General features: G+C 39.2%; 1 long non-coding RNA gene and 1 pseudogene across 2 annotated transcripts in view; one reads left to right on the top strand and one right to left on the bottom strand.

Moving 5' to 3' along the window:
* Positions 1-24,653, top strand: part of LOC131494985 (uncharacterized) — a 191,097-nt gene that overhangs the window by 137,847 nt on the left and 28,597 nt on the right. The gene's annotated exons all lie outside the window — the stretch shown is intronic.
* Positions 10,840-12,100, bottom strand: LOC131494980 (ubiquitin-associated protein 1-like; annotated as a pseudogene).

Raw genomic sequence — 24,653 nt, 5'->3', positions numbered from 1 at the left:
TGTTTAGCCACAAAGCATAAAATAAATCCATTCTGATGATATCATAATATTTATTTGATTAATGTTGGAATTTTTTATTAAAGCAATCCATACATAATTAAAACATCAAATGGTGCTAAAAAACGTATTTTTTAAAAAAAAACCCTTTCTTTTGGGGTGGCTGGGTGGCTGTCGGTTGAGTGACTTCAGCTCAGGCCATGATCTCACGGTTCGTGAGTTTGAGCCCATGCATCAGACTCATTTGCTGTCAGCGCAGAGCTTCAGATCCTCTGTCACCTTTTCTCTCTGTCCCTCCTCCGCTCTTTTTCTCTCTCTCAAAAATAAACATTAAAAAGAAAAACAAAAAACTCCTTTTTTCTTCCCTTCTCAATCTCCTAGTCTGCTTCTGAGAAACAGCCATCTGCTTCTGAGAAACAGCCATTTTAATCTTTCACCTTGTTATATCTGTTTTTTTCTTTGCTTTCATTTATCTAAACAATGTTTATCATGTCGTTTCTTGATTTGCCCTGTGTAGATGTTAATCTTTTGCTTCAGTTGTTGAATACTTAGCTCTCTTATATCATGATTACCTCATTTTTTTTGTGCCCCTAAGCTCCTATATTATAGATTTTGATTAAAGAATCAGTTTTACATTATAAGATTAGGAGCTAAGAAGTGTTGAGCTAAGAAGTGTTCTTCAATTGTATTTCCTTTCTTAAACAATGGTATCTTTTTCTCTCTGGAGTTGATAACTACCTAAGTTTATTTGTTTTTCATTTGCTTAGTTTTCTATATATCTATGTCCATTCCTGCCTTCTCCCTTTTTACAATACTCCATGTATCTGGCTTAGCAGTAGTTTTTCCAAAATCTCTAGCATATTAAACAATATTTTAGTTTCATCCCTGCTCAAGGTCCCTCTCCCACAGTCATTTGGCCTCTTGCTCTGATTAGGACTGATGTTCTCCAGACCTCATCTACCACACTCAGCCTGGGACTTCCTTTGCATTTTTCTTGTGTTGGATATGGTATCTTCATTTTTCTTGGAGCTCTCTTAAATTGCAGAAGACCCTACTTGAGTTGCTTCCCAAGAAGAGGTGCATGAGAAGTAATTTTTTGAGTGCTTCTTTGAAAATGTCTTTATTCTGCCCTTACATTTGTATAATAATTTGGCTGGGTATATAAGTTTAGGTTAGATTTGGTTTTCTTTCAGAATGCTAAAGGTACTTTATCTTCTAGAATACAGTGTTGCTGTTGAGACTTTAATGAGTTTTGATGATTCCATTCCTTTGAATATGATTTTGTAAGGAACTTTACCCATGATATTCTGAAATTTCATGATGATGAGCTGTAGATTGGATTTTTTTGAAAAATGCATTGTGCTGTGTACTCTCTGGTAGACTTCTGCCTAATTCTGGAAATTTTTCTTGTATTCTTTCTTTGATAATCTCCTCCTCATTGTTTTCTTTTTGGGGAACTTCTATTGGTTGCAGAGTTTCTGAACTGATCCTCTGAGTTTTATTTTTTCACTTTTTATTTCCAATGACTTCTCTTTTGGCCCCAGTTTTAATTTTCTGAGTGATTTTCTTCCTTTAACACTTCAATTAAAATTTTCATCTGGTTATAATTTTTAATTTCTAGCGGTGCTTTCTTATTTTCTGATGCTTCCTTTTCACAGCCCAGTTTTACTTTATAAATATGATGGATTCTCTTATTCTTTGAAGATATAGATTTTAAAGGTTTGTTTCATTTTCCTCTATTGCTGTGTGGTTTTTTTTTTTCCAGTCTTCTTTTCCCTTTTGTTTGTTTTGAGTTTTCTTTCCTTGAGTGTTTTAAATCTTTGGCTGTTCATTTTTACTTAAAAGGGAAGCAATGAAACGATGATTAAACGCTCTGGGTGCTTGTTGGGGGCTTGTCAACTGGTGAGTTTCATTTCAAGAATGAGTTCCAAATGGCAGTATATTAAAGTATTTCAGGAGGAGACCTTCAGTTCCCTCACAGAATACTACATTATCTTCCTTTCTTGATTGTGTGTGTATGTGCATGTGTTGTGCATGCATGGGTGTGTATGTATACCTGTCTAAAGATATTCTGGGAGTGGGGCGGAGGAAGGGGACTTTCATTATTTTCCTTCCCTCTCACGGTGTTTCTTCTGTCATACCAGTGTGGCAGGTATACCCAAGATTAGAGCTTCTCAGTTTGTTTCTCTGGAGAATAATCTTCCTGTTTTCTTTGGGGGAAGGATTGTCACTGATAGGGCGGTTAGTGAAGGAAGCTAGAGATCAGCTAATTAGCACAGGTTTTTAAGGTATATACCTGTTTTTAAACATACCTCCAACTCTTCCTTAAAAAATTTTTTTTTCTAATCTTTATTTATTTTTGAGAGAGAGAGAGAGAGAGACACAGAGTGTGAGTGGGGAAGGGTCAGAGAGAGAGGGAGACACAAAATCTGAAGTGGGCTCCAGACTGTTAGCATACAGCCTGGTGCAGGACTCAAACTCACAGTGAGATCAGACCTGAGCTGAAGTCAGACACTTAACTGACTGAGCCACCCAGGCATCCTCTTCCCCCAACTCTTACTGTTAAGTGCTGAACTTTGCAGGGGCTATGCAAGGCACATGGCTCATTTCTGGCCATATTCCCTTTCTGTGGGTTCTAAGGTTGGAACAGCATCCACTCTTTAACACAGTTTTAGACAGTTGTTTTCCTCCTGATTTCCATCTTCCAAAAATATGTTGAAATCTCTCATCTGCTGTTGTTTTCTCTCATTCTCTTTTTTTTTTTTTTCTGATCGGATGTCATTTTATTTATTTATTTTTTTAAAGAATTACTTTATGGGCTTTGGAAGGAGCAGAGATAAATGCCAGTCCTCCAGGTTTAATGGGAAGTCTACCACTCCCTCACTTTTCAGAGGAAAAAGGAAACCCTGGGAGGTTGAGGGACTTTCACAAGGTTATGCACTCACTGTAGCAGAGAGGAGAGCACAGACTTGAATCAGAAAGCCTGATTTTGAATCCTGTATCTGTGGAATACTACTTATTTTATTACTCAAAATTTTAGTTTCTCATCTATAAAATAAGGATAATAATAGCGCCTGCCTTCTAGGGTTGTTGTGAGAATTAAATGAAGTATGTCATATAAAGAGTTCAAAACAGTGCCTGACTGAGTAATTTGTGCCTAATATATGTTAGCTATTGTTATTATTACTATATCTTTGTAATTATTATTTACCCCTGCCTTCCCAAAGCTCAAAAACTACTGACAGGAATGTAAAATTCATTGGACGTCTTTAGTCCTTTTTCTACTGATAGAATTAGAAATATACATGTGGGCCATCTTTTTTATTTTAGTGCATTTTCTTTTTTACTCATTATAACAGAGCCAGAGTCATTCCCTTTTGTTAAGCCAGTCATAATTAGTTTTAGACTTCTGTTTTGTGAATGTATATGGGTACTAATGGATAAAATTACCTTCAGAGTGCAACTAAAATTAAGTGTGATAGAAGAACACACAAGGCATGTAAGGATTTGGGCTTAAACTGTCCCTGGCTAATAGGTGACTGTAAGCAAACTGGGCTGGTCTGCTTGATGTGCTGATCTGGCCTGCCCTCCTTACAGGGTGCTGAGGGAAAGAAGGTGTTTCCTGTGCAAGCTGTCTGTAGAGGTGAAGGGACTTCTTTTTTTGCTGAAAGGTCTGAGGGTGGTGTCGTACTTCTTGGAAGGCATGCTCTGGAGCATGCTCTGGCACTGAGTGCTTGGTCTCTATGGTGAGTCTAGCTGAGGCCAGAGGAGATCCTGGATGCCTGACTGGGAGAATTAATCCAGTATTGGTCAAAAATGTTTGTCCTTAGTAGTGAATTCCTGAGGTATTCAATGAAATACTAAAAAAAAAAAAACGCTAGCCTGCTAGGGAATGGAAGTTCCTGGGAAAGGCAGTAAAGGAGAGATAGGATTAGAAAAATTAGAGAATCCCCCAGGGAAAAAACGGAGCAGGAGTGGGATGCTTTTTGCTTCTTGTTCTTTTTACATTTGCTCCCACAGCCTGGGCTTCATTCCCCTCCCCTGGTAAGGAGACATAGGAACAGCCAAAGGAAGGAAGAAAAAGCTGAAGACTCATGCTGAGTTTGGAAGAGCCAGGAAATGGTCCTTGTGTCATCTGCTACTTGAAGAGATTATTGCTTTCACTTCGTTTGTTGGTTTTAACCTCATGGTTTTGGCATGACTGACCATCTTAATGTAGAAATGATTCCGTACTCTAATATCTAATTCCCCTTTCCTTTACCAGCACATTTCCTAAAAACCAATGATAATATTCTGACAAAATCAGAACCCATATGTTATTCATATTCTGTATCGTGGTATATTATCTGTAGTGCTAATATTTGATTCTTGACCCTTGAGGTCATGGCATGAAGTATTGGTCTGTTTCTCATCACAGAACCTCTCTGGATGTAGAATTATTCTTCCCTGACAGCAAAGCCACATGTGGGCTCCTTGTCAGTGAGGAAACAGAAATCATAAGTGCCTTATTTGTGCTCTCCTGGTGTACCATCAAGAATAGATACCAGGACCACTAGCATTTATTTTCCTATTTGAATTATTAGTATAAATATTAGAAATATGGAATCCAAAAAAATTCATGTGTATTGAAGAATAACTTCTTTTTTAAGATTCTCATCAATATGCTACACTTTACTTACTTATTTATTTATTTATTTATTATTTTTCTATGTAAATATGGTACACTTTAAACATGTATCAGTGCTGAACTGACAGTTCCATTAGAAGTTGGGGGAGGTCATGTTTGTGTGCCACCTAGGAGCTTGTGTACTGAGAAAACTCTCTCAGAACTTCTGGGTCTGCACTGTTCTTACTAGCTTTTGTTTCTAAGTTGCCCCACTGATACATTGCAAGAAAGCCAAGAGAAGGAGAAGGACAAGTGAGAGGGAGAGATGGAGGGAGGGAAAGAGAGATATTGATTCATTGTTATTTTCCTTTGTGTGCTGTAATTTTCCCATAGAAAAGTTAAAAGTTCTGAGTTACTTGAATAAGGACATTGAGTGTACAGTCAGCCATTTAGAGTGAATGGAAACCTTCAACTTTGTCAGCATGCCTACATTCAGCCCACACTTTAAGCAGTGAGTGATGGAAGATGAACAGGAGAGAAAAGCGTATGGATTGGTGAGTTAGTTATGGAATTATGAATAATGAATAGGTATATCTCAGGGTATTCAAAGTACAGAAAGCCGTATTTTGGGGCCTAATGTTAGTGTATCTACACTACACTAGTGTATCTACAGATATTAGCCAAAGTTTTAATTTTTTTTTCTCCTTCCAAATTTGGGCAAAAGCATGGCACAATGTTACTTATGCTTAACAACAGTTCTTCTTCTTCTTCTTTTTTTTTTAAGTTTATTTATTTATTTTGAGAGAGAGTGCAAGCTGAGGAGGGGCAGAGAGAGAGTCCCAAGCAGGCTCCATGCTTCAGCATGGAGCCTGACACAGGGCTCGATCCCATGAACTGTGAGATCTTCCCATGAACTGTGAGAACAGGGCTTGATCCCATGAACTGTGAGATCCCATGAACTGTGAGATCCCATGAACTGTGAGCTGAATTCAAGAGCTGGACACTTAACTGACTGGGAAACCCAGGCGCTTCTATGCTTAACAGTTCTAACAAATGTTTGGTGTAAGTGGAAGCAGAAATAAGTAGCTAAGATGAGACTATAGAGTGATTTGCAGCTTTCTTTCTGTCTGTTGTTCTTCCTGGGAAGACAGTAGAGAGTCCAGAGTAAGAGCTTGGAGTTAGACAACTTGGTCCCATCCTGGTGTTGTGGGTGGAGGGGTCTCTGGATACTGTTTGGTGTGCAGAGTATTTATTGCTACCAACTCTTGTGGACAGGAGAGGGAGGAAGCAGGATTGGGTAGAGGGAGGAGTATAGTTCCAGCATAGCATCAGTACCCGCTGGCCCGTTGGGGAGTCCTTGAGTGTGTATGAGCCATTACACCTGTCCCTCAGAGATCCCAAAAGGTCAGACCTTTATACCTCAGTGGTACTCAGCCATTGGGCTTGAGCTGCCCTGGGAAGGGTGTGGTTTTGAGTGAGGTACTGTCTGCAGCTGAGGAGTATCCTGAAGGAGCTGACAGCTTGAGGCTGTCACTGATAGCACTCTCAGGAGCTGGGAGAAGTCCTTCCTTGAAGGGAAGGGGGGGTGCTGTCTGGGTGGCACAGCTCCATGTCTGCTACACATCGCCCTTTTTAAAAGGTATACAATCTTGGACATGTTACTTAAAACCTCAGTGGGGACTTAGTTTCCTTATCTGTTAAATAGGGATAATAACTACCTCTCTCTTAAAGTTTTTGTGAGGATTTAGTGAATTATTGAAAAGCCCTTAGAACTGTGACTGGCACATAATAAATGTTAGCTATTATTCTATTTAAGTAATCTTCCCCTCCCCTAATGGTGTCCCATTTAATGGAGAAAGGTTGTAGCATTTTTCAGACTTTGTAAGATATAGTTCACATTCTGGGGAGAAGGTCACGGCAGCCCTTATTAAAAGAAATCATAATTGGGATACTTCATGTTCTCTCCTTGTCACTTGATGTTATGTGATCTATACTGCTAGCAGAATGTGCTAATGACCTCTGAGTAATAGAATATTAACAATTCCTAATAAGCTGAACATCATAGAGAGCTATTTAAAAATGATTTGTAAATTACATGATTCTGTTCTTAATACTTGTGCATTCCCCTCATAAAATAATATTTTAGGATTGATAATTAAAGGATTTGGTCTTTAACCCTCTAATGATTCATAAATGCTCATTTTTACTGTTTTGTTAAAGTCTAAATGGAAATTGAAGGCCTACTGGAGTTTTTTTAGGTCCTATAGTTTTGAATTTTTCAAATTTTCTTTGAAAAGCACTGAATATGAAAAAAAAGAAAAGCACTGAATATATCAAATAAAGCCCTTTAAATTCCATTCATGACTGAATTTGAAAGGATTATGCTCTCATCTGAGAAGTGGCAAATTACCAATGATGATGATGCTATTGAATTATCAACTAGGGAGAACTACTGAAGAAAATGGGTGGGGGATAAGGCGATGGGGAAAGGAGAATCTGCTAGAAATAAAGACCAATTACTTCTTTCCATCTATTTGTTCACTGAAAAGATATTAATCTAGCACCCAGTGTACCCTAGGTAGGATGCTGGGTGCTGAGGTAAATAGAAAACAAATCCTTCTTTTGAGGAGTTTATGGCCTATTAGGGATTACAGTTGGTGGGGGTGTAGCACGGAGATGTGCACAGTGTTATAAATGTTGTAATAAAGATACAAGGTGACATTGAGGTGGGAGACCTGCATTTAGGGTCTCACCTGGGGAATGGCAAAGAAGGAAGTGGTGTCAGAGATATCATGATGAAAAACAAGAGGTACTTGACCATCAATCTGCTGATGGAATAAGACAAGGGACTGACTACTTAATAAGAGTTAGACTTTCAAGCCCAGGTGGTAGGAAGAATGGGAATATCCTTGGAAAAATAGGATATTTGGGGAAGATGACAGATTTGGTTTTAGACATGTTAGTTTTAAGCACATTGGAACATCCAGGTAGAAATACCTATCAGGCAGGTATATCGGCTTGTGAGGGAATTCATGGATCAGAAAAGAAAAGAAAACAAAGTTTGCATTGATGAGTCAAAAACAAAGTATATATTCAGTCGAACAGTTTGAGATCAAATGTGTATTGTGTATCTCAAAGTAAAATTTTCATAATTCTATTTTTTATTACATTGAATTTTATTCAGTTGAAATGCCTGAAATGAAGCACAATGATTATATGCTTAATGCCTCATTTGCTAGTATGCCTGTATCTGATTTGCTTCATTATTCTGAGTGGCTAAGCTGAAAAGTATGAGGCCTGCTAATCTTTCAAAAAAATATAAAATATCACTTGCTTGTCAAATTCAACTAATGGAGAACTATATAAAGAGTGAAAGGCTGCTTTCTTCAGGCCCCAGCCCATCTTGCTCCCCACAGCTACTGACTGCTAGTGTTTGGTTTATATCATTATGGTCTTTTAAATGCAAATATAAATATGTGTCTGAATATTTTATATAAGTGGGTTCATACAGTATATGCTTCCTTGCATCCTTTTTTTTTTCACAGAATAGTATATCGTGGATCTGTTACCTTTTTGAAACATATATATCTTATTCTTCTTACTGCATAATATGTACCTGTGTACAGATGAATTCTAACTCATTTGACCATTCCTCTATGGATGTATGTCTACTTTGCTGTTTTTCCAGTTACATAGTGTATCTGCAAACATCTTTGTGTATACATCTGTATACTTGTTCCAGTGTCTTAGAAATGCAATCACTAGTTCAAAGGGAATCCACATTTTTTTAAAGTAAGCTCTATGCCCAACGTGGGGTTCAAACTTACAATCCCAAGATCAGGAGTTGCAAGTTCTATCATTTAAGTCAGCCAGGTGTCCCAGAAATCTACCTTTTAAATTTTGATATATTCAGCAAATTGAATCTAAAGAGGTTATACCAATTTATATTCCCTTAAAAGTTTCTTTTTTTTCTTTCAGTAATTACAGCTGATTTTCATTGTGTACAAAGGAATTTGTATACATTATTTCATTTAATCCTTAAAAGAGTCCTTTGAGTCCTGAACTGAGGCTCAGAGAAATTAAATATGATGCCCAAAGTCACATAGCTTGTAAGCAGTAGAGCCAGTATTTGAAACCAGTTTGATACGGGAACTCATGCCCTTAACTACTACCTGTCCTGCTTCTCGAAAGGAAAAAAAGACCACAAATTGCAGACAATAGGGACCTCTAGAATACTGTGCTTGAGCCTCAAATTCGGTTGATTTTCTTGGGTGCCAAAAAGAAAGGAAAACAGTTATTTAGAACTAATGTTAAAGACTTCTTTTGAGTCAGATTGTCATTTCCCTGTACCTGTACCTTTCCAGTCATCTTGTCTTGCATCCTGCTCTAGAAAAGCTCAAAGATTCTTTATCTAATCTCATTCCCAAAGATTTAAGTTACTGAGGGACTAGAGGGCTCAGGCCAATGTTGGCTGTATTCACTGCAACTGTCTTCAGCATCTGCTAACAGTGGCATAGTTTGTGTTCATTATTCTGATGCAGTGGGGTATCTGAGCAAGGGGCACAGAGGAGAGGAACATGGCCAAGACCCAGTGGCTCTCCTTGTGAATATTTAAAAGCCATTTAAATAGATTTCTTTTTATCTCCTAATTTCCTATTGATGACAGCACTGAAACTACTTGTCTCATTTTTCAAATTAAAGCTTCCTAGAGCAAAATGGCCTGGAGACTGAGCAGCTCTTGAGGCTCTATTAATCACACGGGTGAGGGTGGGGAGCCCAGTAAATTGTTCAGGGAGTGGAAAAGTACTTGAGACTTATTAAGACCACCTCTCCCTTCAGCCAACCTCTTCACACTTGCTTCTTTGAGGCTGGTTTCTTGTGAAGGGTCTTTTCGGTTTTTTCTTCAGAAATGATTTCATAAGTACCTTTTTTCAACGTACACCTATTGATTTCTCTCAAAGACCTTTGCTGGAGTCAGGCAGCTGGCCCTGGGCCCTTCTGATGCATCTGCTCTCAGAAGACAGGACTCTGAGAAGGCATCATGAAGTCCTAAGCTGTAGTCTGCTCTGGGCCATTGTCTCCCTTGGGTTTAGGAACCAGAGTGATGTGGGATGGAATCCTGACTCAACCATTGTTAGTTATATGACACTGGACAAGCAACTTAACTTATATTTGCTCATCTGTAAAGCCTTGGTGTGTCCCTATTGGGATAATATCTGTCTCCCAGGGTTATTTTTAGGATGAGTTATAAGTTGTCTCTCTTTTGTCTGTAACTGGAAAATCAAGTACCAGCTTTGTCCTTCATCTATTGTGTAGCAATAGAATTTCCAGAGCAGTTGAGCTAGGTTGGTAAGTGTTGGGGCTTTGAGGCTACTTTTCAGAGCTCTATACATAAGATCCTGAGAAAGCACCATTTACTCATTTCAAATCTAGGATTGGGGTGCTGGTAGAGATATCAGTGGGTAACAGTGGTTATCCACTGTTTATCAATGTTAGCTCCATAAAATTTGTGCAAGTTACTTAACCTCTCTCAACCTCTTTCCTTTGTATTTAGATATTTTCCTTTGTATTTAGATATTTAATGATGTACAACATAATACCAAAAAAAAAAAAAAAAGAAGAAGAAGGAGACTAATTTCTATGACTTGATGTTACTTATTGCATCATCCTAGAGCAGGGAGCTGGAGGGAGAGGCTGTTCTCCAAGTAGAACTGAGGTGGAGTTAGTGCTGGACTACTGAAATCACAGCCTGTTTCTCCCCCACTCAATATGCTGGGAAAGGGCCAATGATTTCTTAAACTGATGACTGTTTCCTAAATCAGAGGGCTCCAAAATCTTAGTAGCAGAGGATTGTGGTCCAAACCAAGCCAAAAGAAAGACTGAAGCATGGAAGCATAGTAACTGACTGGCAGAGAGGCAAACTCAATACCCCATGGGCAAAAGGACATTCTTTGCATCACAGAGACATTGCAGGACCAGTGTAGCACTAAGAGACTTTGTTAAAAGGAGAAAAAAACAAAAACAAAAAAATCCTGGGAGAACCTTTCACTAGCACTAAACTTAGGTTAGAGCTCAGTCCATCGGTGCAGGAGCGGGAAACATCTAGCCCTAAAGCAGCACTGAGTCTGGCCCTCCCACCCCTTCTCCCTGACTCCTTTTAACAGCTGGGCCAAGCTTCTGTTCAGGATGTACAGACCCCAGAAGGACCAGGAAATCTCTCTGAAGGGCCGAGGTGGTGAGGACACTTCTCAAAATACAAATACATTTAATATGGAAGGAGCCAGAGCAGTTCTGGAGGCTTTCATATATCCAAATCTTTCCTACTTTCTCCCCAGCTCAGAGACAGGCAAGCACAGTCTCCATACCCTCCATACCCTCCACCCTCAAAAGAAAATGGTAAGTGTGCTCCTTCCTCCTTGTACATTCTGTGCACCTAGACAAGACAGAGAGGGAAGGCATCCGGGAGATCAGGTCTGAGGGAGTCAGGGTTGGCACCTCTGTGCCACTGTCTGTGTTGAAAGCTGAAAGCCTAAGAGTATAATGCCAACTGAACTCACTGGCACTACTTTGGGTGCAAGGCGTTAGGGAATTCCAGAAGGTGCCATTATGGAGATTGGATGTGTTATGGAAAGTGCTTGTCAGCTTGGCTGTCTTCTGTTTGCTATCATCAGAGTCAAGTTTGGGGAAGAACAGGGATTTGATATTGCTTACTACAGGAATTGGGGGGAGGGATACTTTGAAAGATAGTGACATCTCATAGTTGCCCAACTGTGTTAAGGTTATAAAGCCACTGGATGTGTGAAGAGGCTTGATATCTAGGGTTGCCCGCTCCAGGGATGCCAGGACTTCCTCATCCTGTAACACCGACCCAGAGCCTCCTCTGGGCAAGTTATTGTCCAATAACTGAGCCATAACGGGTTTAGTGGTTCCTACTAGAATGTTTCTCAGCTCTTCCTTCTCAGTAGTTTTAAACTCCAGATTGTCCAAAGGGTCTTCTTCACACTTAAAGTCAGCAGGATTGAAATCTGTCTTTATGTGAGGTGGGCTGACAACTTTTTGTTTCATGATATTGCTGCTGACCCAAGGCAGAGTGAGGATGCTATGTTGTAAGCTGTCAAGGAAGGGGGTAGATAGCAGATGGCAGTGTGGCTGTACCGTATGTCTCAGAGAAGCTCGTTTTGCTGTCACCCGCTGGGCCACTCTTAGAATTCACTTTAGCTACTGTTTCCTCAGTCTTGTACTCTGCTTCCTGCTGGGCTTCTTGGATTTTCTTAATATCTTCAGCCCATTCAGTAGTTTTCTTTTACGAGGAGAAGTCATATACTGTACTTCTCCAACAATGTGTAAACAATCAGGCAAGGAGGAGCCAATAGGTAGACCAACTTTAGCTGGTGTTTTGAATTTGTCTCCTGTCTTAAATGGGACATCATCAAGGTAACTGAAAATCTCATGAAAATCTGTGCCCAACTTCTTAGAAGCCATTTAGAACCTGAACACCGCTGCTATCCCACAAGCTGAAAGGTGCTGGCACTGGCTGGCCTCCCAGGCTCAGTCCCCACTGAGCTCCTGATGGTCCCTAGGGAGAATGACCACCACCACCTCCAACTCTGTCCACCCTGGGCTAGGCCATCACCATTGCCAGTACTGCAGCCACCATGTTGAAGTCCTCTCAATTTTTTCTTTTTTCTTGGAAAAAAGGATATAGTACAAGTCTCTATTGGATATAGTTGCTGTGAGGTTTAATGAGAACTTCATATCCCAGTTTCCTGCTTTATTTTTCCATTGAGGTACCTTTCATGATTTTACGTCACAGTTTTCTTGTTTATCTTCCTTGTTTATCTTCACGACTGTCTCCCTTTTCCAGTGTAAGTTCCATAAAGCCAGAGATTTTGTCTGTTCTTCTTTACTTCTCATTTTGCCTTACAAAGTGCCTGGCACATAACAGATACTAAAATATTTTGTTGAATGAATGAGTATGTAATGCATGGAATAGTGCCTGAAACATAGTAGGCACTCCATTAATGTGAACTTTAAAAAAATCAGTAGCTACTATCTATAAATTGAGGGTAATAAAATACCTACCTCATAGAATAAAATAGAAGAGCAGAGCACACAGTAAGCCTTCAATTAGTGGCAACTGGATTATGTATGAATAAGTTTTAGTCATTTTCAGCTAAAATATTTTGTGAAGAAAGCACTCCTACTACGCTGTGTTTCAGCTTACAGCTTTTTAAAAGCTTGACCTCATCCTTGTGTGAGGGATGAGGAAGGGTTCAGGAAGAGGCTTGTACAGGCAGTGGGTGTTAGGCAATTTTATTTTATTTTTTTAAGTTTTTATCGAAATTCCAGTTAGTTAACATACAGTGTAGTATTAGATTCAGGTGTAGAATTTAGTGATTCTTCACTTACATACAACACCTGGTGCTCATCACAACAATCTTTAATCCCCACCACCTATTTAACCCATGACCCCCACCTACCTCCCCTCCAGTAACCATCAGTTTGTTCTCTATAGATAAGAGTCTGTTTCTTGGTTTGCCTCTCTTTTTTCCCCTCCATGTTCATTTGTTTTGTTTCTTGAATTCCACGTATGAGTGAAATCAAATGGTATCTGTCTTTCTCTGATCAACTTATTTTGCTTGGCATAATGCTCTCTGGCTCCATCTATGTCATTGCAAATGGCAAGATTTCATTCTTTTTGATGGCTGAGTAATATTCCATTATATGTATGTACACCACATCTTCTTTATCCATTCCCCAGTCAATGGACATTTGGGCTTTTTCCATAATTTGGCTATTGTTGATAATGCTGCATGAACATTGGGGTGTGTGTAATCCTTCAAATCAGTATTTTGTATTATTTGGGTAAATACCTAGTAGTGCAAATGCTGGATCATCAGGTAGTTCTATTTTTAACTTTTTGAGGAACCTCCATACTGAGTGGCTGCACCAGTTTGCATTCCCACCAACACTGTAAGAGGGTTCCCCTTTCTCCACATCTTTATGTTAGGCTATTTTAAAGTGAATTCATTCATCCAAAAAATATTTAGTGAGTTTTTAATTATATTCTTAACACTGTACTGGGTATGGAGATTGTGACAAAGAAAGATGACAATGGCTTTCTTTCACAGCTAATCAGGAATCAGCAGCTTTTCAGAGCTGCAGTGCCGGTTCTCAAGGGCAGCTGTTGGAGGTATTGTTTCTGGAAGGCTTAAAGTAACCTAGCAGTTCTTACATAGGAATTTATACTCTAGATATCATCAGTGATACATACAAAGGTACATATTCACCTACCTACTCATGAATATTCATCACAAGATTAAAAAAATTTAAACCAATCTAAATATCCTGCAAGAGGGGGTTGTATAAATAATGTGTTCAAATGATGGGATATTATTTGGCCATTAAGATAATATGTGGGGGGCACCTGGATGGCTCAGTCCGGTTGAGTGTCTAACTTTTGATTTCAGCTTAGGTGTGATTCTAGGGATGTGGGATCAAGCCCTATGTTGGGCTCTGCACTGAGTGCAGAGCCTGCTTAAGATTCTCTCTCTCTCTCTCTCTCTCTCTCTCTCTCTCTCTCTCTCCCCCACACACACCCACCCCCTGCTTCTCTCCCTTGTTTGCTCTCTCTGAAAAAGGGGGATAATATGTGGAAGTATCTATTACTATGGAAATATGCTCACAATATATTTATTTAGAAAGGTTATAGTATGATCTAAATTTTGAAAGAGTATTTGCAGAAATAATTTATTTTTATAGATACTAAAATTTTTATCATTTTATTTATCTTATTCTAATATTTAAGGTATACATAAGTATTAATGTAAGCACATAGAAATCTGGCATGACACACCTCACGCCGGTCAGAGTGGCTAAAATGAACAAATCAGGAGACTATAGATGCTGGCGAGGATGTGGAGAAACGGGAACCCTCTTGCACTGTTGGTGGGAAGGCAAACTGATGCAGCCACTCTGGAAAACAGTGTGGAAGTTCCTCAAAAAATTAAAAATAGAACTACCCTATGACCCAGCAATAGCACTGCTAGGAATTTACCCAAGGGATACAGGAGTGCTGATGCATAGGGCCACTTGCACCCCAATGTTTATAGCAGGACTTTCAATGATCGCCAAATTATGGAAAGAGCCCAAATGTCCATCAACTGAAGAATGGATAAAGAAGATGTGGTTCATATATACAATGGAATACTACTTGGCAATGAGAAAGAATGAAATCTGGCCATTTGTAGCAACATGGATGAAACTGGAGGGTATTATGCTAAGTGAAATAAGTCAGGTAGAGAAAGACAGATATCGTATGTTCTCACTCATGTGTGGATCTTGAGAAACTTAACAGAAGACCATGGGGGAGGGGAAGGGGAAACAATAGTTACAAACAGAGAGGGAGGGAGGCAAACCATAAAAGACTCTTGGATACTGAGAATAAACTGAGGGTTGATGAGGGGGTGGAGGAGAGGGGAAAGTGGGCGATGGGCATTGAGGAGGGCACCTGTTGGGATGAGCACTGGGTGTTGTATGGGAACCAATTTGACAATAAATTATATTAAAAAAAAAAAAAAGGAAATGTGGTATGACATACATCCAAAAGTCAGTAGTGTCAGAGGGATGATTCTATTGTCTTCTTATTTGTTGTTCTTGGTTATTTGTATTTTCTAAACTAAATTTTTCTTCATTATGTGTTAAGTTTTAAAAATTATTGCTCCATCCATAATTGATCTCTAGGTGGTTACATAAAAATTGTTAACATTTGTTTCCCCCAGGGGAGGGGGCTGGGTGTGGGGACAGGGGTTTGAGGAGTTTTCATTATATACTGTCTGTACTTTGGAATTTTAAAATACATGAATTCAGTACTTATTGAAAAAAAGAACAAAATAAAAAAGATTATAAATAGTGGCCTGAGAAATTGTGGTGGGTCCCTTGGCTGGACTTTCTGTATGGGTAAAGGAACTCTCTTAGGCAAGTGGCAGCTCCCACACGTGGGAATGGTGGTTGGGACCATAGAGACTGGCTTGGGAAAGACGTATATGCTCCTTGTGGCAGGAGAGACAAGGCAAACAGGCAGACCAAATGCCTTGAATAAAACTATGCTGCTGACTCTGCTAGTCTCTTCTTCCCTTCGAAGAATCATCCAGAACTTTGGGTATGTCTGAGAGCCCAAGCTATGTATCTAATAAATTTATTAGTTTTTTTTCTTAATACAAAAAGAGTACATGTTCATTGTAGAAATTTTATAAAGTAAAGACAATGAAAAAAATACTTGTAATCCAGTTATAAAGATACTATTATGTTTTAATGACAGGCCTTGATTATCAGTATGTATAAAATATGTGTGTATACACACATGTGCATATAGGAGGTTACACAATGAATACTGCTTTGTAACCTTCCTTTTTCCAGTGAAGATTTCTTTTTTGAGGGGCTGGATAGAGAACAATGACAAAAAGTATTCTAGCATTTCTTCTTTTAATGTTGCTTCTGAAAGATATAAATATTAGGATAGAGAATTTTAGTCATTGAACAGATTCATTCATTCATTCACACATGTATAACCTAGTCTTCCTCCATCCTGGTTAGCCAGCGTCCATGGTCTCAGTTCTCATTTACTTAATAAAACTGAGCCCTCCAACACTAGAGTTTGTGACCCTTGGGCCCCTGAAGATTGATTCTTTTTTTGCCTTGTATCTTCTATCACTTCCTCTCCACTGGATCATTTCCATCAATATTCAAATATGTTCAAACTTCTCTCATCTACCAGTCATCCTCCTAAACCTGCTCTGCCTCAAACATTTTCCATATCAGTCAATGCAATATGCCCAGTTGCTCAGGTCAGAAAGCTAGGAGTCATCCTTAATGCCTCTCTTTCTTTCTCCTTACATGTAATCCCTTGACAGGTCCTATGGACTTTATCTCCAGAATGTACCCCAGATTCATCTACTTTTCTCTATCTTCACTCTCATTGTTTGACTAGATATGGGAACAGCCTCCTTATCTGGTCTTCCTGTAATACATTCTCTACACAGTAGCCAGTGAAAACCTTTGGAGACAAATCTGAATCCAACTATCCCTTTCCTCTGCATAAAGCCCATTGATGGCTTCTTCACATTTAAAAGAATATCCCCTTTCTTATGATGGCCTACAAGGCCCCTGGCCCTGTCTGCCTCATCTACTTTCCCCCTTTAGCCACTCTGGCTTTTTCCTGTTTCTTGAACACTCTTGTATCTCTTGCTGCAGAGGAAGCTTCACGAAGGCAGAGACTATGACTATCTTGTTTATTGCTGACTTTTCAGTCTGTCTTGGTTCCTTGAACATAGTAGTAGGTATTGCATACTTATATTGAGCAAGTAGGTGAATTTATGAGCTAATGAGGATGATAAAGACAAATACGCTTTAAATGAAAGCCAACTGTGGTAAGAGAGGCTTGAACTAGGTGCCTGGAGTTCATGGAGGGGATACTTACTGTAGTCAAGGAGGTCACGGAGGTCATATAGATGAGGAAATGTTCAAGATGGACATGAAGCTTGGACGTAAAGATTTTCTAGGTTTAAGAAAAGGAGTAGGGTCTGAAGAGAATGATGAGTAGTAATTCTGTTGAATTGGGACATAAGGTATATGTAATAGACCTACACAAGTTAGGGACGGAAAGGTAATTCTGGATCTGATCATGGGGGATCTAGAATGCCAGGTTAAAGTGTTTAGATAGTTTATCTGACAGGAGACCTACCCCTACATTCCAGGGAACAAAATAATCAGAGTCTTCGGAAGGTAAATTGGTCCATGGTCTTTGGTGGTCATCAGTGGAGATGAATGAAAAAAAGAGGGAACAGATGTGAGGAATACCCTAAATAAACTGTTGATACAAATTGATAACTGATAACTGAATATGAGATGAGGAAATCAATGCAGATTTGAACTTGAGTGATTCAAAGAATAGTGGGACCAATAATAGAAATAGAAAATCATAAAAAGAAGATATTTTTTGAGGGGATAGATAATGAGTTTGGTTTGTAACCTGTTGAATTTAAGGTACTAATGGAACAGGAACATGAAGTTTGTGATGGAATTTGGGACTAAAGACAGGATTAGAGATGTAGTTTTCACTTATTCATTTGTCCAGTAAATATTTATTGAGTACCTAGCATATGCCAGACACTGTTTCAGACATTGGGAATACAAAGATGAAAAGCATAAACCGTGACTCTGCGATTTCCTTTTTCCCATACCCAGCTTTTTAACCCAAGACCAAGAGAAGACACTCCTCTATTGATAGATAATTATAAATTATCAAGATCAACAATATAACTGTTGTAATATGCATGATTGTTTATATGTTTAACCTCTTTTATGATTATAAGCTTGTATTAGAAATGATTTCATCATGCAAGCACAATTGCTTATAATTTATAACCTAGGGTTCAAGGAAATGCTGACATGATGATTAGAGGAAACAGTTTAAGGATGTATAGGTGTCTTTGATTTTGACCAATGATTAGGTCATTTCATCTGCATATCTAACACAGTAAACTGGCACTGGGAGAAGAGCTAAAAATACCAACTCCAATATGCTGGAATTTGGAAGAATTCTGTGTCTCAAAGGGGTAAATTCTGTGGATAGTTTTAGGAAGAGTGTCAGTCTGAAGCCATCTTCAAAGGGGAAACAGTAGTACCTACATTCAACCTTGGATGAAGCAGGGACGACTATTTAATGAGGTTCTTGTTACTATTTTTCTGTTGGGTGAGGATGGGGTATTGAAAGCAAGGTGAGGAAAACTGTAGGGAGAAATCAGGCGGAAATGCAGAGCAAACAGGGAGAAAAGTCTTAAGAAAAGGGGATACAAGTTATTTACAATCATGCACTTTAACTGCTTTATCATCCTATTTTGTTTCCACAACGGCATGCAAGTTTGAAAAAGAATTATCTTTTCCACTTTATAGAAGGGTTAAAAGGACAGGACTAAAAGCCAGCAAAGCTGGGGCTTGACCCAATGGTTTTGAGTCCAAATCTACGATTCTTTGCACTGTACTGAACTGTTGGGAGATGCTGTATGCTCTGGTGCTCTGTCCCACTGCTGTATTTGCTCAGGCTCGTGGTTGAGCTTAAATGTCCTTCACTCCTTCTCTGAGGTCTAAACCCTACTTATCTGCACATGTCACCTTCTCTATGAAGCTTTGTCAGATTCTGTCAGCCTTCCAACAGCTCTTTGTCTTTACCTCTCCTATAGAGTCTTTCTTTCTCTATGGATTGCCTCACATTCTTTCTTGGCATTATAATGTTTATTTATATGCATGTTTTATCTCTGCTTGTAGACCCTAAACGCCTTCAGGATAAGCCCTGGATCTGAATCATCTTTATTTTCTAACAGTACTTAACACAATGCCTCACAGGCATTTAGTAAATATACATTGAATGAGAGGATGAGTGAGTGAATGAGTCTTCAGGTCTCCTGAAGCAAGTGTGAATCAGCTGGATAACTGCCAGGAGTCTCTTTGCCTCTCCAACTGGAGGCAGGACTGATGTCTCCAGCATGTTATGGAGGGGGATAGCCAGATGAAAAAAAGAGGGCAAAGTTTGATTTGCTTTATGCAGGTGAAAATAGGAAGATGTAAAAGTAGTGAATGGATAAGTTGAGAACTGAGATGTAATCTGTATGATTGTCTGAAGGTTTTAGGAAGAAACTTCCAGTCCCTTAGTTCATGTAAATTGGAATAATTGGTACTCTCGGCTGTGTAGATGTGCTACTTGGCACAAAGAGAATAAAAATGTATTAAGTGTGTTATAGGGAGATGAAAAAAGACTGAGAATAAATCAGGATTGTAGTCTTTTCCAGTCATTTTCACTTTGGGCTGAGGTCTGAATTATCCATTTTGGAGTCACATGTTTCTGTCCGCTGCTAGACTGCCCGGTATGCTTGGAGCAAAGTCAATTAATTCAGCGGCTCCATGGCTCACTTCTAACAGACTGTAGTGGAGAAGTTTAGCATTATCAGTGAGAGAGAACTGAAGATTAAGGATGAGGAAACAAATGGAACTATTGCCACATCCCTGGATGAAATCATCCTTGTGCCAAAAAGGTATTACTCACTCTCAGCTGTCAGGGGGAGATGCCCAGGGGAGCAACTCAACTTTAGCCTCTGCTATAACAGTTTTGAAGAAGAATGAAAGACTACTTAACTTTAAAGCATGGGACCAAGTAATGTGGGCTTGAAGTATGAGAACATGGTAGCCATACTTTTAAGGAATCCATAAATGTGTTGTGAGATACTTTGTAAGACTTAAAATATTACATAAATTCTATTATTAAACATGGAAATAAGGGTGTATTAATTTGAGTGTTGTTCTATAAAGCCTATACAAAATAGAAGTTTGTTATGTTAAAAATTTGAATCATAGTTAATATGCTACTTAGAATAAACAATATTAAATATCTAATTAGTGATCATTTTTCTTGAAGTTCTAAGCTTGCTTTGTTATATTTGCTTTTCTTTGAAAAAGGGGATAATTTGGGGCACCTGGGTGGCTCAGTTGGTTAAATGTCTGACTTTGGCTGAGGTCATGATCTCTTAGTTTGTGGGTTGGAACCCCGCACTGGGCTGTGTGCTAACAGCTCAGAGCCTGGAGTCTGCTCGGATTCTGTATCTCCCTCTGTCCCTGCTCTTCCCCAGCTTGTGCACTCTCTCTCAAAAATAATAAACATTAAAAAAATTTTTTAAGGGGGGATAATTTGAATGATTTATTTCATTTTTTAAGTAAATTTTTTTATTTTAATGTTTATTTATTTTTGAGAGAGAGAGATATCACAAGCTAACTGACTGAGCCCTCCAGGCGTTCCTAGGTCATTTCTAAAAACTAGAATTACTGTTTCCTTTTTTTCTTAATTTCTGATGGTAAAAGTTGATAACTTAAAATAATTTGGTTAGGACTATAGTTTAAGTAGCATATGTTCAGTTTATATGGCTACTTTTAATGCTTCCCCACCCCCCCCCCCCCCCCATTTTCTGAAGTAGAAGGACTTTCACTCCTTACTACCTGCAGTCTTTTCAAATGTACAGGTGTTATCTAGGCTAGTGTATTGAGAGGACATTCATTCATTCAGCAAGTGTTTTATTGAACATCTACTATATGCCAGACACTGTAGCTAATGGCATGTAAGAGTGAACAAGATGGACAAGGTGCCTACTTTATTAAAGTTTATGTGTCAAGAAGGAAAAAATGTCAATGAGATAGAGTGACTGGGTTAGGGAAAGATGTGTGTGTTGGGAGCCATGCAGATTAGGAGACCAGAGAATAATTCCTGAGGAGGTGGTATTTGCTCTGTTATTTGAAAAACAAAGAAAGGTCAGTCATATGACAATGATCTGGTAGTAAGGGACTCCAGGAAAGGGAACAACAGCGAGTACAAAGGCATTAGGACAAGGATGAGCCTTGCCAGATAAAATACAGGATGCCTAGTTAAATTTGATTTCAGATAAATAATGAGTATATACTATCTTAGTATAAGTATGTCCCAAATATTGTATGGGTCACACTTATACAAAAAATAATTCATTTTTACCTGAAATTCAAATTTAACTAGGCATCCTGTATTTTTATTTGCTAAATTTGACAACTGTAGCCTGAGGTATTTAAGCAAGGGAAAGAAGTCCAGTTTTGTTGAAAAAGAGTAAGTGAGGGGAAGGTGGTGGGTGGTGAGTTTGGAGATTTTGGTAGCAACTGGATTGTTCAGAGCTTTATCAGCTAAAGTAAAGCGTCTGGATTTATCCTAAGTGGAAAGAGAAGCCACTGGAGTATTTTAAGCAGGGGAGTAACAGTCTATTAAATACATGGATAGATAAGAAAAGGATGGCCACATATTAATTATATCTTAAGTTTTTCTCTTCTTGGTATATGTAGGGGGATACCTTTACAAATGGATTTCTTTTATGAAAGGGAAATTTATGCCCTGCTTTTAGTCAAATAGGAGTGCAGAGAGCTCCTCCTGTGTCTACCGCTTCTCAGTTACCTTCAGCTCAAAATAATCCTTACGCCAAAGTGGCATATTTTGAGGTGGCATATTCTGATCCCCTTCAGTACATTTTATAATCAGTAAGTCCCTGTGCATCTTAAGGTGTTTTCTTGGTAAGAACTCTTTCAGGTTTGAGATCCTGGCCCTTTTTAAATTCAAGGCAATCTGTTGTTTGAGGCTAGCTAGTCCCTCTCTGCCCTCCCCACCCATACCAGTTCTCCTAAAGAGTCCTTATTAAAAGCAAAAGAATTAAGTTATCAGAAAAGGATTTTAGTAGTCTGGGGAACCTAATTATATAGATTCAGTCTGTCTTTTTGGAGAGTTACTGAGTTATCTTAAATGACATAAAAATAAGTTTCTAAATCAAAGTCACATTCACTGCCCATTGTCATCACTCTCTCCCCTCTCCAATGCTTCCTCTTCTGATTAGATTGTATCATAGGCACTGAGTCAGGACACTGTCCCTGTAATCTTAATTCCTGTTGAATACTTGCACTTGATTCACTGCAAGGGGGAAAAGCCATGGTTCTCTTTGACACTTTGAGTCCCTGAGCTCTTTCATCAACTAATTATCAGCAAAGGACCTGAGGAAGGAAACGCAGTTCATTGGTTCATTAACTCGCACCCTGTAGATCTGTGGGGCAGATGGGGAAAGCTCCAATTAAAGCCCGGGGATTTAGGAAGGCTTTCCTGTCAGTCATGAGCTGGAGCAGCAATTGTGATGGGGAGTGGGACTGCTCAGTGTGCCTGGGCTGAGGCTTTCTCCTTAATGAGGGTGAGGTTCCCCGGCCTCCCACAGTGCAGGAAGGAGGCAGAGCCCAGCAGCTCTACACACCCACTTCCTTTCTGTCCTTAAAACTTGGTTCAGTGTTTCTTTGTGATATATACATCACTTCTCCTACCAGCTGTGAGGGCAGGAGCAAGAGCAATTAAGGGCATTATTAATCACCAAGTTCTCAGTGAGAGGGGTCAAACTGCAGCAGGATTTGACAAAGCAACAATTCTATCAGCAGCGGAGTTATAAAAGTAGATAGCTCAACATTTTAGAGCTATATTTGGGCTTGTTCTTTCTTGGCCCTAAAAAATCTTATTGAAAGTGAACATCCCAGAGGTGATTAAAAACTTGCCTTCCTTTGAGTTTTGGAATTGTTTGAGTTCTAACAATATTTGAGTTTGGCAAGCTTTGAGTCTCCTTTGGGAGGTTGCAGCAAAGTGAATTGGAAAATGTATCTGTGCTTTTACAGAAGAGAAAGGGTCTCTGCCTTTTATTGTAACATGTATACTAGAATTTCTTCTTCACTTAAAATCCATGGAAAATGAGAAAAACATTTTATGGAATTTGTTTTGTAAATGCATTTGAAATATCTATTGAAATTTTGTTGGTTTTATAAGATTAATACTATTCAACATTTTTTTTTTTTTAATTTTTTTTTTCAACATTTTTTATTTATTTTTGGGACAGAGAGAGACAGAGCATGAACGGGGGAGGGGCAGAGAGAGAGGGAGACACAGAATCGGAAGCAGGCTCCAGGCTCCGAGCCATCAGCCCAGAGCCCGACGCGGGGCTCGAACTCACGGAGCGCGAGATCGTGACCTGGCTGAAGTCGGACGCTTAACCGACTGCGCCACCCAGGCGCCCCTATTCAACATTTTTGAAGCAGGCAGTGTTTTTCTTGGTGACAACCCTTCACCCAAAAACAACACTCACAGAGGGGCCCACTGATGACTGCCTCTGGGTGATCAGACTGCTCTTTGTGCTGCACTTTGTGTGGTTCTTTCATGTTAATTTTCTCATTTAATCAGTGAAGAAATGTTTATTGAGCATCTTTTATGGGCCAGGAATACAGTAGAGAATAAAGTAGACATATTCGCCTTCCTAGTAAAGTTTATAATCCAGCAGGGAAGACAAATACGAAATGATTAGACTTATTTAAACATAAATTATAGCTATCACATTATTTTATCTTTAAAACTGTGAGTATGTACATCTAAAAAATAATCTCACATTTTCTTACCTGGGCTTCTAATTATATTATCTGTGATACAGGCAACAAATAGGTGGTTGGCTTATATGCAAAAGACCAGTCACTTCTCAATTATATCAGTGGCTCTGATATGCTTGCCTCAACTGGGGTGAAAGCCTTGGCAATATATGTTTTGCCATGTGAGAACACTGGTTAAGGTTTTTTAGAGTATTTTTGGGAATTGTTTCTGTTGAGATGGTGGAATGGGGAGTGGGGAAGAAGGAAGAAAACTAAGTATGAAGAACTTTAATTTTATAGCCTCAACCCAAATACCCTAAAAGCAGATGGACTTGAGGAAACATGAGAAGAAGGGAAATCCCAGGCAGAGTCAAACAAGTGTTCACTGGAGCAGCAATTACAGCCCTAGGCAGGAGGAGGCTCAAATTTCCCCATTACTAGGGCTTTTTCTTTAATTTATACCCTAAATGACTCTTCTCTGGTCTCAGAGGGGACTTCACAGGGGACTATGAGAAGTAATTAAGTGTTTCAGTAGCCCCTTGAGATCTACCTAGGGAATGTACAAGGTAAAATATTATAGTTTAGGGTTGAGATCAGCCAACAATTTAGCTGGGGCAACCTTTGAAAAGCAAGTTACCCAATAAGGAAAAAGTGTTAGCAGAATGCCTAGAGAGAAGCTCAAAAGACAAAGGGTTGAGTGGACATTGTTAAGTCTTAGGCTACATCTGGATTGATACTTCCTTTCCATGGTGCCCCAAACCACCTCCTTTGCACAGTGTGCAAAAAGAAAACCACAGGCTCAAAATGGAGTCACTTATGCTAGGCCAAGTCACCAAACCAGGGCTTAATACCTAACCTAATTGCAGTTTCAGTCTGTAGAAATAGATCTGGTCAGCAGCAATGAGTAATCTGTTGCATGAGCCTTTCCATCCTTCAAAGGAGGATGAGGTCGTCTACCTAATAAGACCCCTGTTTTTCCCCCTAAGGGAAAGTGACCTTGCCTGGAACAATCCTTTATTTTCTTCTACTAATAACTTCCTTATACCGT

Source organism: Neofelis nebulosa, chromosome 14 (assembly GCF_028018385.1).
Source record: "Neofelis nebulosa isolate mNeoNeb1 chromosome 14, mNeoNeb1.pri, whole genome shotgun sequence".
NCBI lineage: Eukaryota > Metazoa > Chordata > Mammalia > Carnivora > Felidae > Neofelis > Neofelis nebulosa.
This window is presented reverse-complemented; position numbering and strand designations above follow the sequence as displayed.